Source organism: Sus scrofa, chromosome 16 (assembly GCF_054392235.1).
Source record: "Sus scrofa isolate SSC_HxYL_T2T_F1_AM1 chromosome 16, Sscrofa_HxYL_maternal_Yorkshire_Landrace_v2.0, whole genome shotgun sequence".
Classification (NCBI taxonomy): domain Eukaryota; kingdom Metazoa; phylum Chordata; class Mammalia; order Artiodactyla; family Suidae; genus Sus; species Sus scrofa.
In genome coordinates, this window is record NC_139398.1 from 78,442,059 (window position 1) to 78,454,127 (window position 12,069).

General features: G+C 45.5%; 1 long non-coding RNA gene across 2 annotated transcripts in view; it reads left to right on the forward strand.

Moving 5' to 3' along the window:
• The first annotated feature begins 11,267 nt into the window (after window positions 1–11,267).
• Window positions 11,268–12,069, forward strand: part of LOC110257242 (uncharacterized) — a 179,266-nt gene continuing 178,464 nt past the window's right edge. For both annotated transcript variants that reach the window (XR_002339602.2, XR_014831022.1), the window contains exon 1: window positions 11,268–11,392. This is a non-coding gene — a long non-coding RNA (uncharacterized LOC110257242). The remainder of the gene's footprint in view (window positions 11,393–12,069) is intronic.

Below are 12,069 nucleotides of genomic sequence, written 5' to 3' on the forward strand. Positions count from 1 at the left end.
GCTGTGGTGTGGGTTGCAGACACGGCTCGGATCCCACGTTGCTGTGGCTCTGGCATAGGCCAGCAGCTGTAGCTCCGATTAGACCCCTAGCCTGGGAACCTCCATACGCCGTGGGAGCGACCCTAGAAAAGACACAAAATAAAAATAAATAAAAAAAAAATAAAGTGAGGAGTTGTACACTGAGTGGAAAGAATGTGCATCCGAGTGAGAGGCCTCTGGTTGGGCAGAGATGTGCAGAGTCAACCAGAGTGGAAAGAAATCTGCCTGAATATCCCTGGCATGTTTGGGGCAGCAGCTTCCTGAATAAAGTAAGCACACCGTCTTTCAAAGTAACTATGTTTTATATTTCTACTCTCTTGGTGTTACTTTTTAGCCAGGAACAACTCAGTCTTATGACTTGACTGGTACATCTCATAGATTCTTCCAACCATTAGTTCACATGGATCCGGCAGTTAATTTAAAAAACAAAACAAAACAAACAAAAAACCCCAAAAACCCTCTCTTGGAAAGCACTTGGAAAAGTATCTGCCCAGGGCAGCAAGTCCTCAGCCTCACTCTCTTGGTACCAAGCCATGTGGCAGGTTTGGGCTCTGTAGGAAATAATTAGCAGCACATGAATTGCTTCTTTATTTGCCTTAACTTTCTTTTCTATGTTTAACTGAAAATCCTGGCAATGACTTGACCAGCATGCCAAGGTCAAATTTGGAAACTGGGGTGGGTGGGGGTGGGGTGGATGGCTCTAGAGTCGGGTGTGGGGCCTCAGTGTTCCCATCTGCGAAATGGAGTGAGACGAGACGACCTCATATAGAGTTGGGTTTTAATATTTTGTGAGTCAATGAGACCCTTCACCCTAACTTGGCTCATGTTCCCTACCCATCTTCCCCTAAAGCTACCATCATCAAGGCCACTGATCTCCAAGAGATCAGTGAGCAATGGCTTGAAGCAAGATCTTAATTCCCTGCTCAGCATTTGAACCTGGGCAGGCTGGGTTGAAAACCAGGAGTCCCAGCTGCTAACCCAACAAGAGGCTACAGGCGAAAAGCACAGTGGCCCTTATTCTTGCCCCTGTTGAAAGCAAGAATGCTTCAAGGAGGCCAAGACTGAAAAAACAGGTGCAAAGTTTATCATCACAGACACAGGGAGAGCACACGGAGAAGAAGTCTATTTATTTATACTCCAAAGAGAAGTGGGAGTGGGAGCGTCCTCCTGAATGGGGAGCTCCTCAGCGAGGTGATTTCAATCACTTATACGGGACTGATCTTCAGGGTCTTTGTTTTCCTTTGGCCCATTTTCTTGTGTTATTTCTCACACCTGACTGGACCCAGGGCCCTCCCCTATGCATGTGCATCTTTTGGCCAAAATGGATTCCAGAGCAAGGGCTTATGGGATGGTTAATGGGACTTTTTAGGGCCTGGTGTCCCCTCCTATTTTGACCCCCAGGGGTCTTCTTTCACACATCTAATCAGGGAGGTTTCATTGACCCCCCAAGAGTGATTCAAGTGGTCCTCTTACATTTTTACTACAGTAGAGCTCAGCTCCTGCCATGAACTTTCTCCTCGATGTGTCAAAGAGAAGCAAGGCCCAGTGCACTCAGCACAACAAGTCCCCACTATTCTCAGCCCAGGAGCCCATCTACCTCCTACCTCTCCAGCACCGACTTGGGTCTGACTGGAAAAGATGACAGCACATACCTCCTGATCAGAACATATCAGCTCATTGATTATCTTTGTGTTTTGCAAGAGGCCATCCTCATTCTTTCTCCAAGTGTATTTCTGAAACTTCTTGGTCAGATGAGGAAACATTTCAATCATAGTTGTAACATATTAGAACTGGTAGTGGCTTCTAGCGGCCTCTAGCCTAGTAGCTCTCAACCTCAGCTGAACACTGCAATTAAAGAAGGAATTTTTTTAAAAAAACATCAATTCCTGAGTCCACCATTTAAGAGATTTTTTGTAATTGGCCTGGGGCATGGCCTGGCCATCTGGTTTTCTTTTCTTTCCATTCCTTTCTTTTATGTCTTTCTTTTTAAATGCTCCAAGTTGTGCTAATGTCCATTGCTGAAACTACATGGTTCTCTTGCTGCACTTCAGACCAGCAGCCTCAACATCACCTGGAACTTGACAGCCATATATTCTCATCCCCACCCCACACCCACTGACTCAGAAACTCCCCATTGGAGCCCAGAAATGTTTTAACAAGGCTTCCAGGTGTTTACAATGCGCAAGCCATGTTAGAATTTGAGAACGATTGCAGCACAATAATCCCTAACAGGAGGGTTGGCATTTTAAGGAAAGACTCTCCCTTAAGCAGGTCTCGGTGGTGATAGGTGTGTCTTTGTGGAGGTGCGGGAGTTGCCAGCAGCCATTGGCCAAGGTCCAGGTGGTGACATTGTCAGGCCTCAGTGAAGCTAGCATTACTCTCTGCCTGGACTCCTACAGTAGCTTCTAACTATACTCACCAATTCCATTCCTTTCCCTTTCCAATTTGTTCTCCATGCGGTGGCAGAGGAAACTTCTACATGCAGACGTGAGATTCCTGTCTCCTGTTTTCCACGCATAAGGGCTTAAAAGAAGCACCCATAGTTCCTGCCTGAGGCTGGGGTGGTGCCCTCAGTGGCCAGGCAGATGATCCAGAGGAGTGAAGTGACACAGCTGTGCTGAGAGGGAATGCTGCATGTCCAGCTACAGATGCTATCAACTCACACTTAGCCAAATCATGTCCTCGGCAAGCCGAAGGTGGCCACGGACTGTTACAAGGCAGCCAGTTTGAGACTCAGAGGTCTGGGGGTGGGGAAGGGGGTAGGATTCACAAAACGACTTAATGGATATATAATTATTACACTGAGGTTCCTTGATCAGAGGGGTAGTGGTTCCTCTTTCCCATTCTGTTTAGTCAGGATGCATGGGCCTCAGAAGAGACCACCACTTCCCTTAAGGAGCTTAAAAATCTAAATGAGACAAAACCCACCTGGGGAATGCAGTAGAATGGCATGAGCATTGTGTTTCTATTTCTATAAGGAAGGACTTTGGTGGAGACGTGGCTCTTATAACTGATGTTTATGTAATGGGACCACAATTGAACTTTGAGGATTTAGAGCAATCTAATTCTGCAACCTTGAACTTGGCCTTTCTAGGCGAAATGAAATAGATAACATCCAATCTTTAAGGAGCATTTGCTATGTTCTGGGTGCTCTACCAAGTGTGTCAAGGCAGTTTCTCATTGAACCCTCACAGCAACCCAGTGATACGGATAAATTATTCCTGAGAAAAAAGCAGCGATAGGTGAAGACACTTGTTCAAGGTCACATAGTCCTAGCCCCTGTGATAGAGCCCGGTCTGAAACCAGGCCCAAAGGACTCCGTGCTTTTAAGCAACACCCCGTATTTCACAGTGGGAGCTCCATGTCTATGAAATGGAAGCACTAACCTGTGTTGGTCCGAAACAGATTTTAGCTTACTCAGGTCCATGGCAACCTGAGCGTTTGGGTGGTGCTCTGATGCCAACCCCTTTATAGCTCAATCTTCCCTTGTCTCCATATTATTTACTCAGAATCTTATTTGCATTTGCGGAGGAAGCTGCTAGTGGAGAAGCTGGCAGGAGCCTTAATGAAGCCAGGTGGGACCCATTGAGACGGGGCTGCGTTGAACTAACTCATGAGGCGCTGAAGCCAGCTGTCAGCAGGCTTAATGAAAGGTTAAGAGGAATCCGGCAATGGGCGGCTGGGGAGAGTCTTTGTCTCTCTTAAGAAAACAAAAAGTTGAGATGTGGGCTCCCTGGGTGGAGGCCAGAGCAGAAGGAGGAAGCCACTTGTAACCGAAAGACTGCGTTTGAAATAGAGTTTCATTTAGATTTGTGAACATGTTACCGTCCTAAAAAAAAAAAAAAAAAAAAAAAGCACTCTGAGTTCTCAGCTCTCTGAGCATCAAAGGACAGCAAAGGGAAGTTTTCCGGAATATGATGAATGCTAATGCCACTGCTAAGGAGCTTGGGGAGCCTTGGAGATGGCTGCCTGCAAAACAGAAGGTGGGTGCACTTTTTTTGGGGGGTGCACTTTCTAATTGTACTGAAAATGTGCTCTTCTGCAGTTGTACCTTTGTCTGTGTTGCATAAGGTATGGGGGTTGGGAGAGCAAGAAAGAACCCCATGTGTCCTTCAACTCCCATTTCTTAGCGGATGAAACTGAGGCCCAGAGGCGGACGAGTCACTCCAGGCTACACAGGAAAGCGGTACTAGAGCAGAGACCTCAACCTTGTACTCTAGACTTAGCTCCATGGTCACGTCGTCCTTTCGTTCTTGGAATTTTCTAATTCCACCTGGATCTGCCGATTATTTATCCTTTTGAAATCACATTCTTGAAGTTCTTGCTGGGCAGGCAACTCAGCATTTTTTCCCTTATTTTTCCCAGTGCACACTTGACCCTGTGGTGGATGCCTTTCCCCGCCCAAAGAGGAATTGGAGTGTGAAAGTTCAAAGCTTGGATGATATTATCTTAGGGGTGCTGCCGTAAACTGGGGTGACCAACTTGTGCCAGTTTTAAACTCAGAATCCTTGCATGCAACATCCCCCTCCATCCCTGACAAACTGGGATGATTTGTCAACCCAAGTCCAAACCTTTTTTAGGGATCAAAAACAACTTGTGAGTTGTATAATTCACAGCCCTCGCTCAAGACTTTATTGCAGGGTTTTTTTTTTTTTTTTTTTCTGTAACTGTGTAAGGACCCAAGAGGAATTTAATTTCATATCCAGCATTAAAACAGACTACTAGGAGTTCCCGTTGTGGCTCAGTGGTAATTAATCTGGCTAGTATCCATGAATTTGAAGGTTCAATCCCTGACCTCGCTCAGCGGGTTCAGGATCTGCTGTTGCCGTGAGCTGTGGTGTAGGTTGCAGACGTGGTTTGGATCTGGCATTGCTGTGGCTGTGGTGTAGCCTGGCAGCTCCAGCTCCAGTTTGAGCCCTAGCCTGGGGACTTGCCTATGCCATGCGTGAGGACCTAAAAAGACAAAAAAAAAAAAAAAAAAAAAAAAAAAGACTATAAACCCTAGATTCTCGACCCTTGCTAGGGAAAATGTGGGGCTCAGACCAGTACTGTCATCATCTGGGACCTTGTTAGAAATGCAACATGTTTGGAGTTCCCCAGTGGTGCAGTGGGTTAAGGATCCAGTGTTGTCATTGCTGTGGCTTGGGTTGCTGCAGGTTTGATCCCTGGCCCCAGAACTCCTGCATGCTGCCACTGCCGCCCCCCTGACCTGCAAAAGGATGCAGGAGTCCCCATCCAGACTCTCGGAATCTGCATTTATTTATTTTTAAAGGATATTTGAATAGTGTTCTGCAATTTATTTTATTTTTTGTCTTTTTAGGGCCACACCTGCGGCATATGGAAATTGCAGGCTAGGGGCCAAAATGGAGCTACAGCTGCTGGCCTACACCACAGCCACAGCACTTGGGATCTGAGCTGGGCCTGCAAACTACACCACAGCTCCTGGCAACGCCGAATCCTTAACTCACTGAGCAAGGCCAGGGATCAAACCCGTGTCCTCATGGATACTAGTAGGATTCGTTTCTGCTGAGCCATGATGGGAACTGCAGAATCTACATTTAAACAAGGTCTCTCTGTGACTCACATGCACATTAAAGATTGAAAAGCCCTGGTCCAAAGTACTGATTTTTAAACTCGGCTCTCTGTTGGACTCATGTGGGGAACTTAAAAATCCTGATGCTCAACTCCCCCCTGAACTCCTGGTGTAATTGGCAAGAGGGAGACCTACATATCAGGAGTTTTTCAAGCACCTCAGGTAATTCTAATATTCAGCCATGTTTGCAAACCACTATTCCAAAGGGACGGCAGCTTTGCACCAGGAAGTAATGTTGCTAATTAATCAGGCTAACTCTTAGCCTCAGTTACAAGTTTATGTGGGTCTAGTACCCCCACGTGATTTTGCTCAAAGAAATGATCAATAAAATTGCTCAAGAAGATCTGAGGAGACAAGCTAATGACCTAAGTGTCCCAATTACTATGGACGAGGCCCATTAAAGTAATTAAAAACCAAGATATGATATTTGGTCTGTGGAAAGTGATAATGAGAAAACCGAAAAGATAAACAGAGAAGGAACGTTGGGAGGGGTCAAAGTGTTGCTATCAATCCATTTAGAGGCATCAGAGGGGTAATGAGGAGATGGCAAGAAGATTATAAGAGAGACATGGAGGATGGGTTAAGTGGAAACCTATGTTGCAGAGCAAGAACCTTGGTAAAAAGGCAGTTGTCTGCCCTCTGGTACATAAATAGAATGGGAGATCATATTTATGTATGATTTTGGCAAAGGGAGGACATTTAACCAAACACACATCTTTGTAAAAAGTCACTGGTAGTTATGAGGATGGCTAACAATGTTTTTCGTGCTTTTCTAAGTATGGGAAGATGAGAGAATCTAGGTTCATAAAATTTTTCTCCTGAAAATACCTGCCTATCTGAAGTCCTGTTCTGCCTTTTCCCCTAGAGCATAGATTGCCTCATTCCTGATCTCCACCCTGAACTTCTCTTAGGGTGTGTCAAAGGACAGCAGCTGCAGGGGCCTAACTTGATCCTTGTATAGCTGGATGGGAAGCAACATTCTTTAGTTGGAAATGAGGTATTAGAGTCTCTGTGATTTTTTTTTTCTTGGCTTTTTCCTCATGGTCACAAGATGGCTGCCACAGCTCTTATATGCCCTCACACAAAATCATCCCAAGCAAGAAGGAAGAGGTAGATGGAAAATGGAAATTTCTCCTAATATGACTCGTACCTTTTATCAAAAAGGGAAAAATTTCATTGAAGTTACCTGAGGATTTCCCATATATTTCTTTGGCCATATATTTCAGTGGGTCACAGGCAAGGGAGAATGAGATGACTGGGACTAAATCACAGGAATCATTACTCAGCCCCCAGGCTCTGCACATTGCCATTCGGCCAAGACTTGGGATCAGTTAGCATGGAAGAAATTAGGAATGGCTGTTGGGTGAACAGTCTTGATTTCTACTGCATTCACCTATCCAGCCAAAGTACATTGGGTGTCCCCTATGGGCCAGAGGGCCCTTGTTGGGTGCTGGGGTCATCGATGAACTAGACAGACCTGGTCCCTCTTCCCAGGCAGCTTATAGTCTACAAAGCCATTTGCATCTTTATTATGCTAAATGCACAATACAGAAATTTGAATCACGTCTAATGGACCTGAGAGGCAAGAAGAATAAAGGGCTTAATCAAAGAATGAGAGTTTGGAATATGGCACAGAGCTGAGGAACTCTGACTTTGATGCCAGTGTCAGGAATCCACAGAGGTGGGGGGTGGGAACCTTCAGTCCTAAGAAATAAAGGCAAATTACATCAAAAACTTTCAGCTACAGTGAAATTTGGTAAGCTCAACAGAGAGTCATCAGCTCTGTAAAAGCGCAGGGTTAGAGCAATGGAAATGACCACTTCTGTAGTTCTGTGCCCTTTCGTACTTGGCTAAGCATTTTCAAACACATAGCACTCTCTGTCAGAGGAAGGGCTTATGTCCATTTTATAAAGCAGAACCGTGGAAGCACAGAGATGTCAAGTACAGTGTGTGTTCCTTCCTTGATGTGGGAGACAGGACTAGAATCAAGTGTCCTGGAGTTCCCATCGTGGCTCAGTGGTTAACGAATCCGACTAGGAACCACGAGGTTGCAGGTTCGGTCCCTGGACTTGCTCAGTGGGTTAACGATCCGGCATTGCCATGGGCTGTAGTGTGGGTCACAGACGCGGCTCAGATCCCACGTTGCTGTGGCTGTGGTGTAGGCCGGCGGCTACAGCTCCGATTAGATCCCTAGCCTGGGAACCTCCATCAGCTGAGGGAGCGGCCCTAGAAAAGGCAAAAAGACCAAAAATGAATAAATAAATGGAATCAAGTGTCCTGACTCCTCGATCCAAGGGGTCAATATCCATTTCATGGGGTGGCTGCTGTGTGCCCCCTGGCTTTGCACGTGAACCTACCAACAGGGCCAGCAGTCATCGCTAACTTGATAGGAGCACTTGTGTGTGCCAGGCACTACTGTACACACTCTAAATGTATTATTTAATCATAACAATCTACGAGGGAGCTGTCCGTTTTCGTCTGGTTTGTTAGATGAGGAGATGGAAGTGCAGATACATAAAGCAGCTCGCCTGCAGTTGAGTCTGCAGTTGAGCGAGGTTCAAGCTCTGGAGCAGCTCCAAAGCCCAGGGCCTTAACCCTGTGCTCTGACCCCTTGATGATCTCACAGTGGGGATGCCGGTGTGTGAGGTGGAGAGGTCTCTTCCACTGGGACGTGTAGGTTATTCTCAGTCGCCTTAGTAAGATCAGGTGTCCTAGGCTAGGTCTGCCTGAATACAACCAACAAGGAACTGGGAGTGGGGAAAGTGCAAAGGACCTGAAGCCAGATGGGCTTTGGGCCCGGGTCTCACATTCTCGAAGAGACTCGCCTTTGGAGTTACCACCAAATGAGGCCATGCATTCAGGTGCAGGTTGAACAGGTAACGTCTATTAATAATATGGCCCCCTCCTTCCCTTTGCAGATGGGCCCTGAGAGACATAAGCCAAAGAGAAAGTAAATGACCTGGAAAGCCTGCAGAGAACCCCTTCCTGCGGTCTTCGTCCCTGGCCTTGCCCTTCTGCTGCCTCTTATCTCTGTTCTCCACCTGCTTATCTCTCCTCCCCCTGCTCCGCTCTCTTCCTCCCTCACCCACCTCCTTCCCAGAAGCCTTCTGCATCTTATCTTCCTTCAGCAGCTCCATCAACAAAGTCCTATCATTTTTTCTCAATTGTTTCAGGATGCCTCTGCATCATTTTAATCTGTTCCTCTGAGCTTTGGTTTTCAATCTCTTCCTCAACTTAATCTCAGACCCTTCTTTGCTGAGATGGAAAAAAACAAAAACAAAAAAGGCCCGAATGAGATTACACAACTTGACAATACCTTCTGGCTAGGGGAGCAAGATGATTAGGAAAGACAGCTGAGGCTTGCTTCTCCATATGGCCTTGGGCATGCTATGGTGAAAAAGTTTTTGAATTAACCAAAGACCCACCATCACCTAAAGCTACAACATCCTCTTCCACTCCCCACCTTTTTAAAACAATGGTTGGAAATTCTTGCTACATGTTGATATGGGGAAAGAGCACAGGTTTTGCCATCAAATGCCCAGAACTGCAAGCTTCTCTTGCCTGATCAGGTGCCCAGGACAAGTTTCATGGCTTCTCTCAGTCTCAGCTTCATCACCGGTAAATCAGACACGATACTGAGACCTTCCTCTTAAGTGAGTGTCAACCAGAGAGCACTGGCACAGGGTGGGCACTCCATGACTGGAAGATGCTGCTGCTGTAATTCCCTCTCCAGCCCCAGCAAGTTCTATGTTTATTGCAACTTGCTGGAAGGACCTGCATGGCCCCCAGTGAGGACAGATCCAGGGTGCTCATGTTGAACCTAGGGGTTTCTGGTCTATCTCAAGCTGCCTGAATGTCTCCTGGTTGGCAGTTCTCATACTTCAGAGAGCCTAAGAATCATCTGGGAACACATTAAAAGGCATACACAGGACAAAAGACAAAAATAAATAAATAAATAATAAATAAAAGGCATATACATGGGTCCAACCCCCAAGAGGTACTGATTCAGTGCGTTGAAAACTACTACCTGCATTTTTGTTTGTTTGATTTTTGTTTTTTGCCCACACTGTGGCCTGCAGAAGTTCCTGGGCCAGGGATTACACTGCTCCACAGCAACGACGGGAGCCCCTGCAGTGACAAACACTGAATACTTAACTCTCTGAACCACAGGAGAACTCCCCTAATGGTGATTTTTTTAATAACCTCATTTAGTGGTGGTTTTTTTTTTTTTTTTTTTTTTTTTTTTTTCCGTCTTTTTAGACACCTGCAGCATATGGAAGTTCCCAGGCTAGAGGTCGAATTGGAGTTACAGCTACTTGCCTACACCACAGCCACAGCAATGTGGGATCTGAGCCATGTCTATAACCTATGTGGGATCTGAGCCATGTCTGCAACCTACACCACAGCTCACAGCAATGCTGGATCCTTAACCTACTGAGGAAGGCCAGGGATCTAACCTGCAGCTTCATGGATACTAGTCAGCTTTGTTACCATTGAGCCACCACAGGATCTCCTGATTTTTTTTGTTAGCGTAGCACCTAGGAGTCGAATCAGAGCTGTAGCAGTTGGCCTATGCCACAGCCATAGCAGTGCAGGGTCCAAGCTGCATCTGTGACCTATACCACAGCTCAAGGCAATGCCAGATCCTTAACCACTGAGTGAGGCCAGGCATCAAACCCACATCCTCATGGATGCTAGTTGGGTTCATTACTGCTGAGGAACTCCAGCTCTTTGATGTTTTTTATTTTATTATTTTTATTTATTTATTTTTCGTCTTTTTTGCCATTTCTTGGGCTGCTTCCACAACATATGGAGGTTCCCAGGCTAGGGGTCGAATCGGAGCTTTAGCCACCGGCCTACACTACAGCCACAGCAGCACGGGATCTGAGCCACGTCTGTGACCTACACCATAGCTCATGGCAATGCCAGATCCTTAACCCATTGAGCAAGGCCAGGCGTCAAACCCACAACCTCATGGTTCCTAGTCGGATTCGTTAATCACTGAGCCATGATGGGAACTCCATCTTTGATGTTTTTTTATATTTTAAAATATTTTGTTCAGGTTTCTTGTGTGTGTATGTGTGTGCGTGTGTGTGTCTTCAATTGGATGGTTGATTTAAATTACCTAATCTCCTGATTGTCCTTGAAAATGTTTGTTCCCCAATAGCCTTGCCACTGCTAATTATTATCAAATTTATTAATAAAACCATTTTCTTTGAAACAAAGATAAAGAAACAAGTTACATTTAGTTCTACAATAACGTTCTAGTATCTACTTTACCTTATTTATTCTCGATCCAATAAGTCTGTTTCCTGGTATGTTCATTTAACCTGAAGGAGAGTAGACCAAATAAGATTTGATGCTTGTCTACAAAGACTTGAAGGACTGCCACTGGGAAGAGGAAGTGGTCTTATTCTATGAGATTCTAGAAGCCAAATTTAGGGCTGGGAGTGGGAATTCCAAAAATCAATTTTTGTCTAACCAAAGGAATGCTTTACTTGATTACCTTAGAATAATCATCAGTGCAAATATTGTGAAGAGTAGGATTTTGGTCACGAAGCAACCATTTGTTCTGCTTTTCCATTTGGACTGATTCCTTTGATACCTCTCCTCTGTTTCATTATTTTAGAGTCGTATTGAATGTTGCAGCTGCCACTGTGCCCCCTCCAGGGTAGTCTACTCGCAAGGAAGTGGAGCTCATATATGAGAATGAAGAACAAACCCCTGTGACGTTGGTTGAGTCTTAATTATGCCAAGACTGTAAGTATGACCTTAGACTATTCATGCTCCATGATATGAAGAGTTAAATTCCTATTTTGCTCAAGTTAGTTCAAATTGGGTTTCCTGCCATTCGAAACGGAAAGAGTTTTAATTAAAATGGGTAGTCAACTCCCCATTAACAGTAGTATTCACACAGAGTAATCATACTTCAGAGTAAGTATGAAGGCGATGCCTAGGTTATGTGAAAGACTGGCTTGAGGACTTCCATCTCCAAATTCTTGGCTTCTCCGAAACTCTCTTTTATTTAGCTTTTGTTCTACCCAATGGACTGGTAGTTTCTTTTTCTTTTTTCTTTTGTCCTTTGAGGGTCGCACCCATGGCACATGGAGGTTCCCAGGCTGGGGGTGGAATCAGAGCTGTAACTACCAGCCTATGACACAGCCACAGCATCTCAGGATCCCAGTCGAATCTGCAACTGCACCGCAGCTCACAGCAATGCTGGATCCTTAACCCACTGAGCAAGGCCAGGGATCGAACTAGTCTTCATGGATACTAGTCAGGTTCATTAACCACTGAGCCACGACCAAACTTCTGGACTGGTAGTTTCAAAGAGACTCCAAGAAGACTGAATTGGCCATCCCTCAGGGCCAAGCAATAGAGAAGTTCATACATGTCCAGGCGTGGGATGTATATTTAATAGAGAGATCCATAATGTT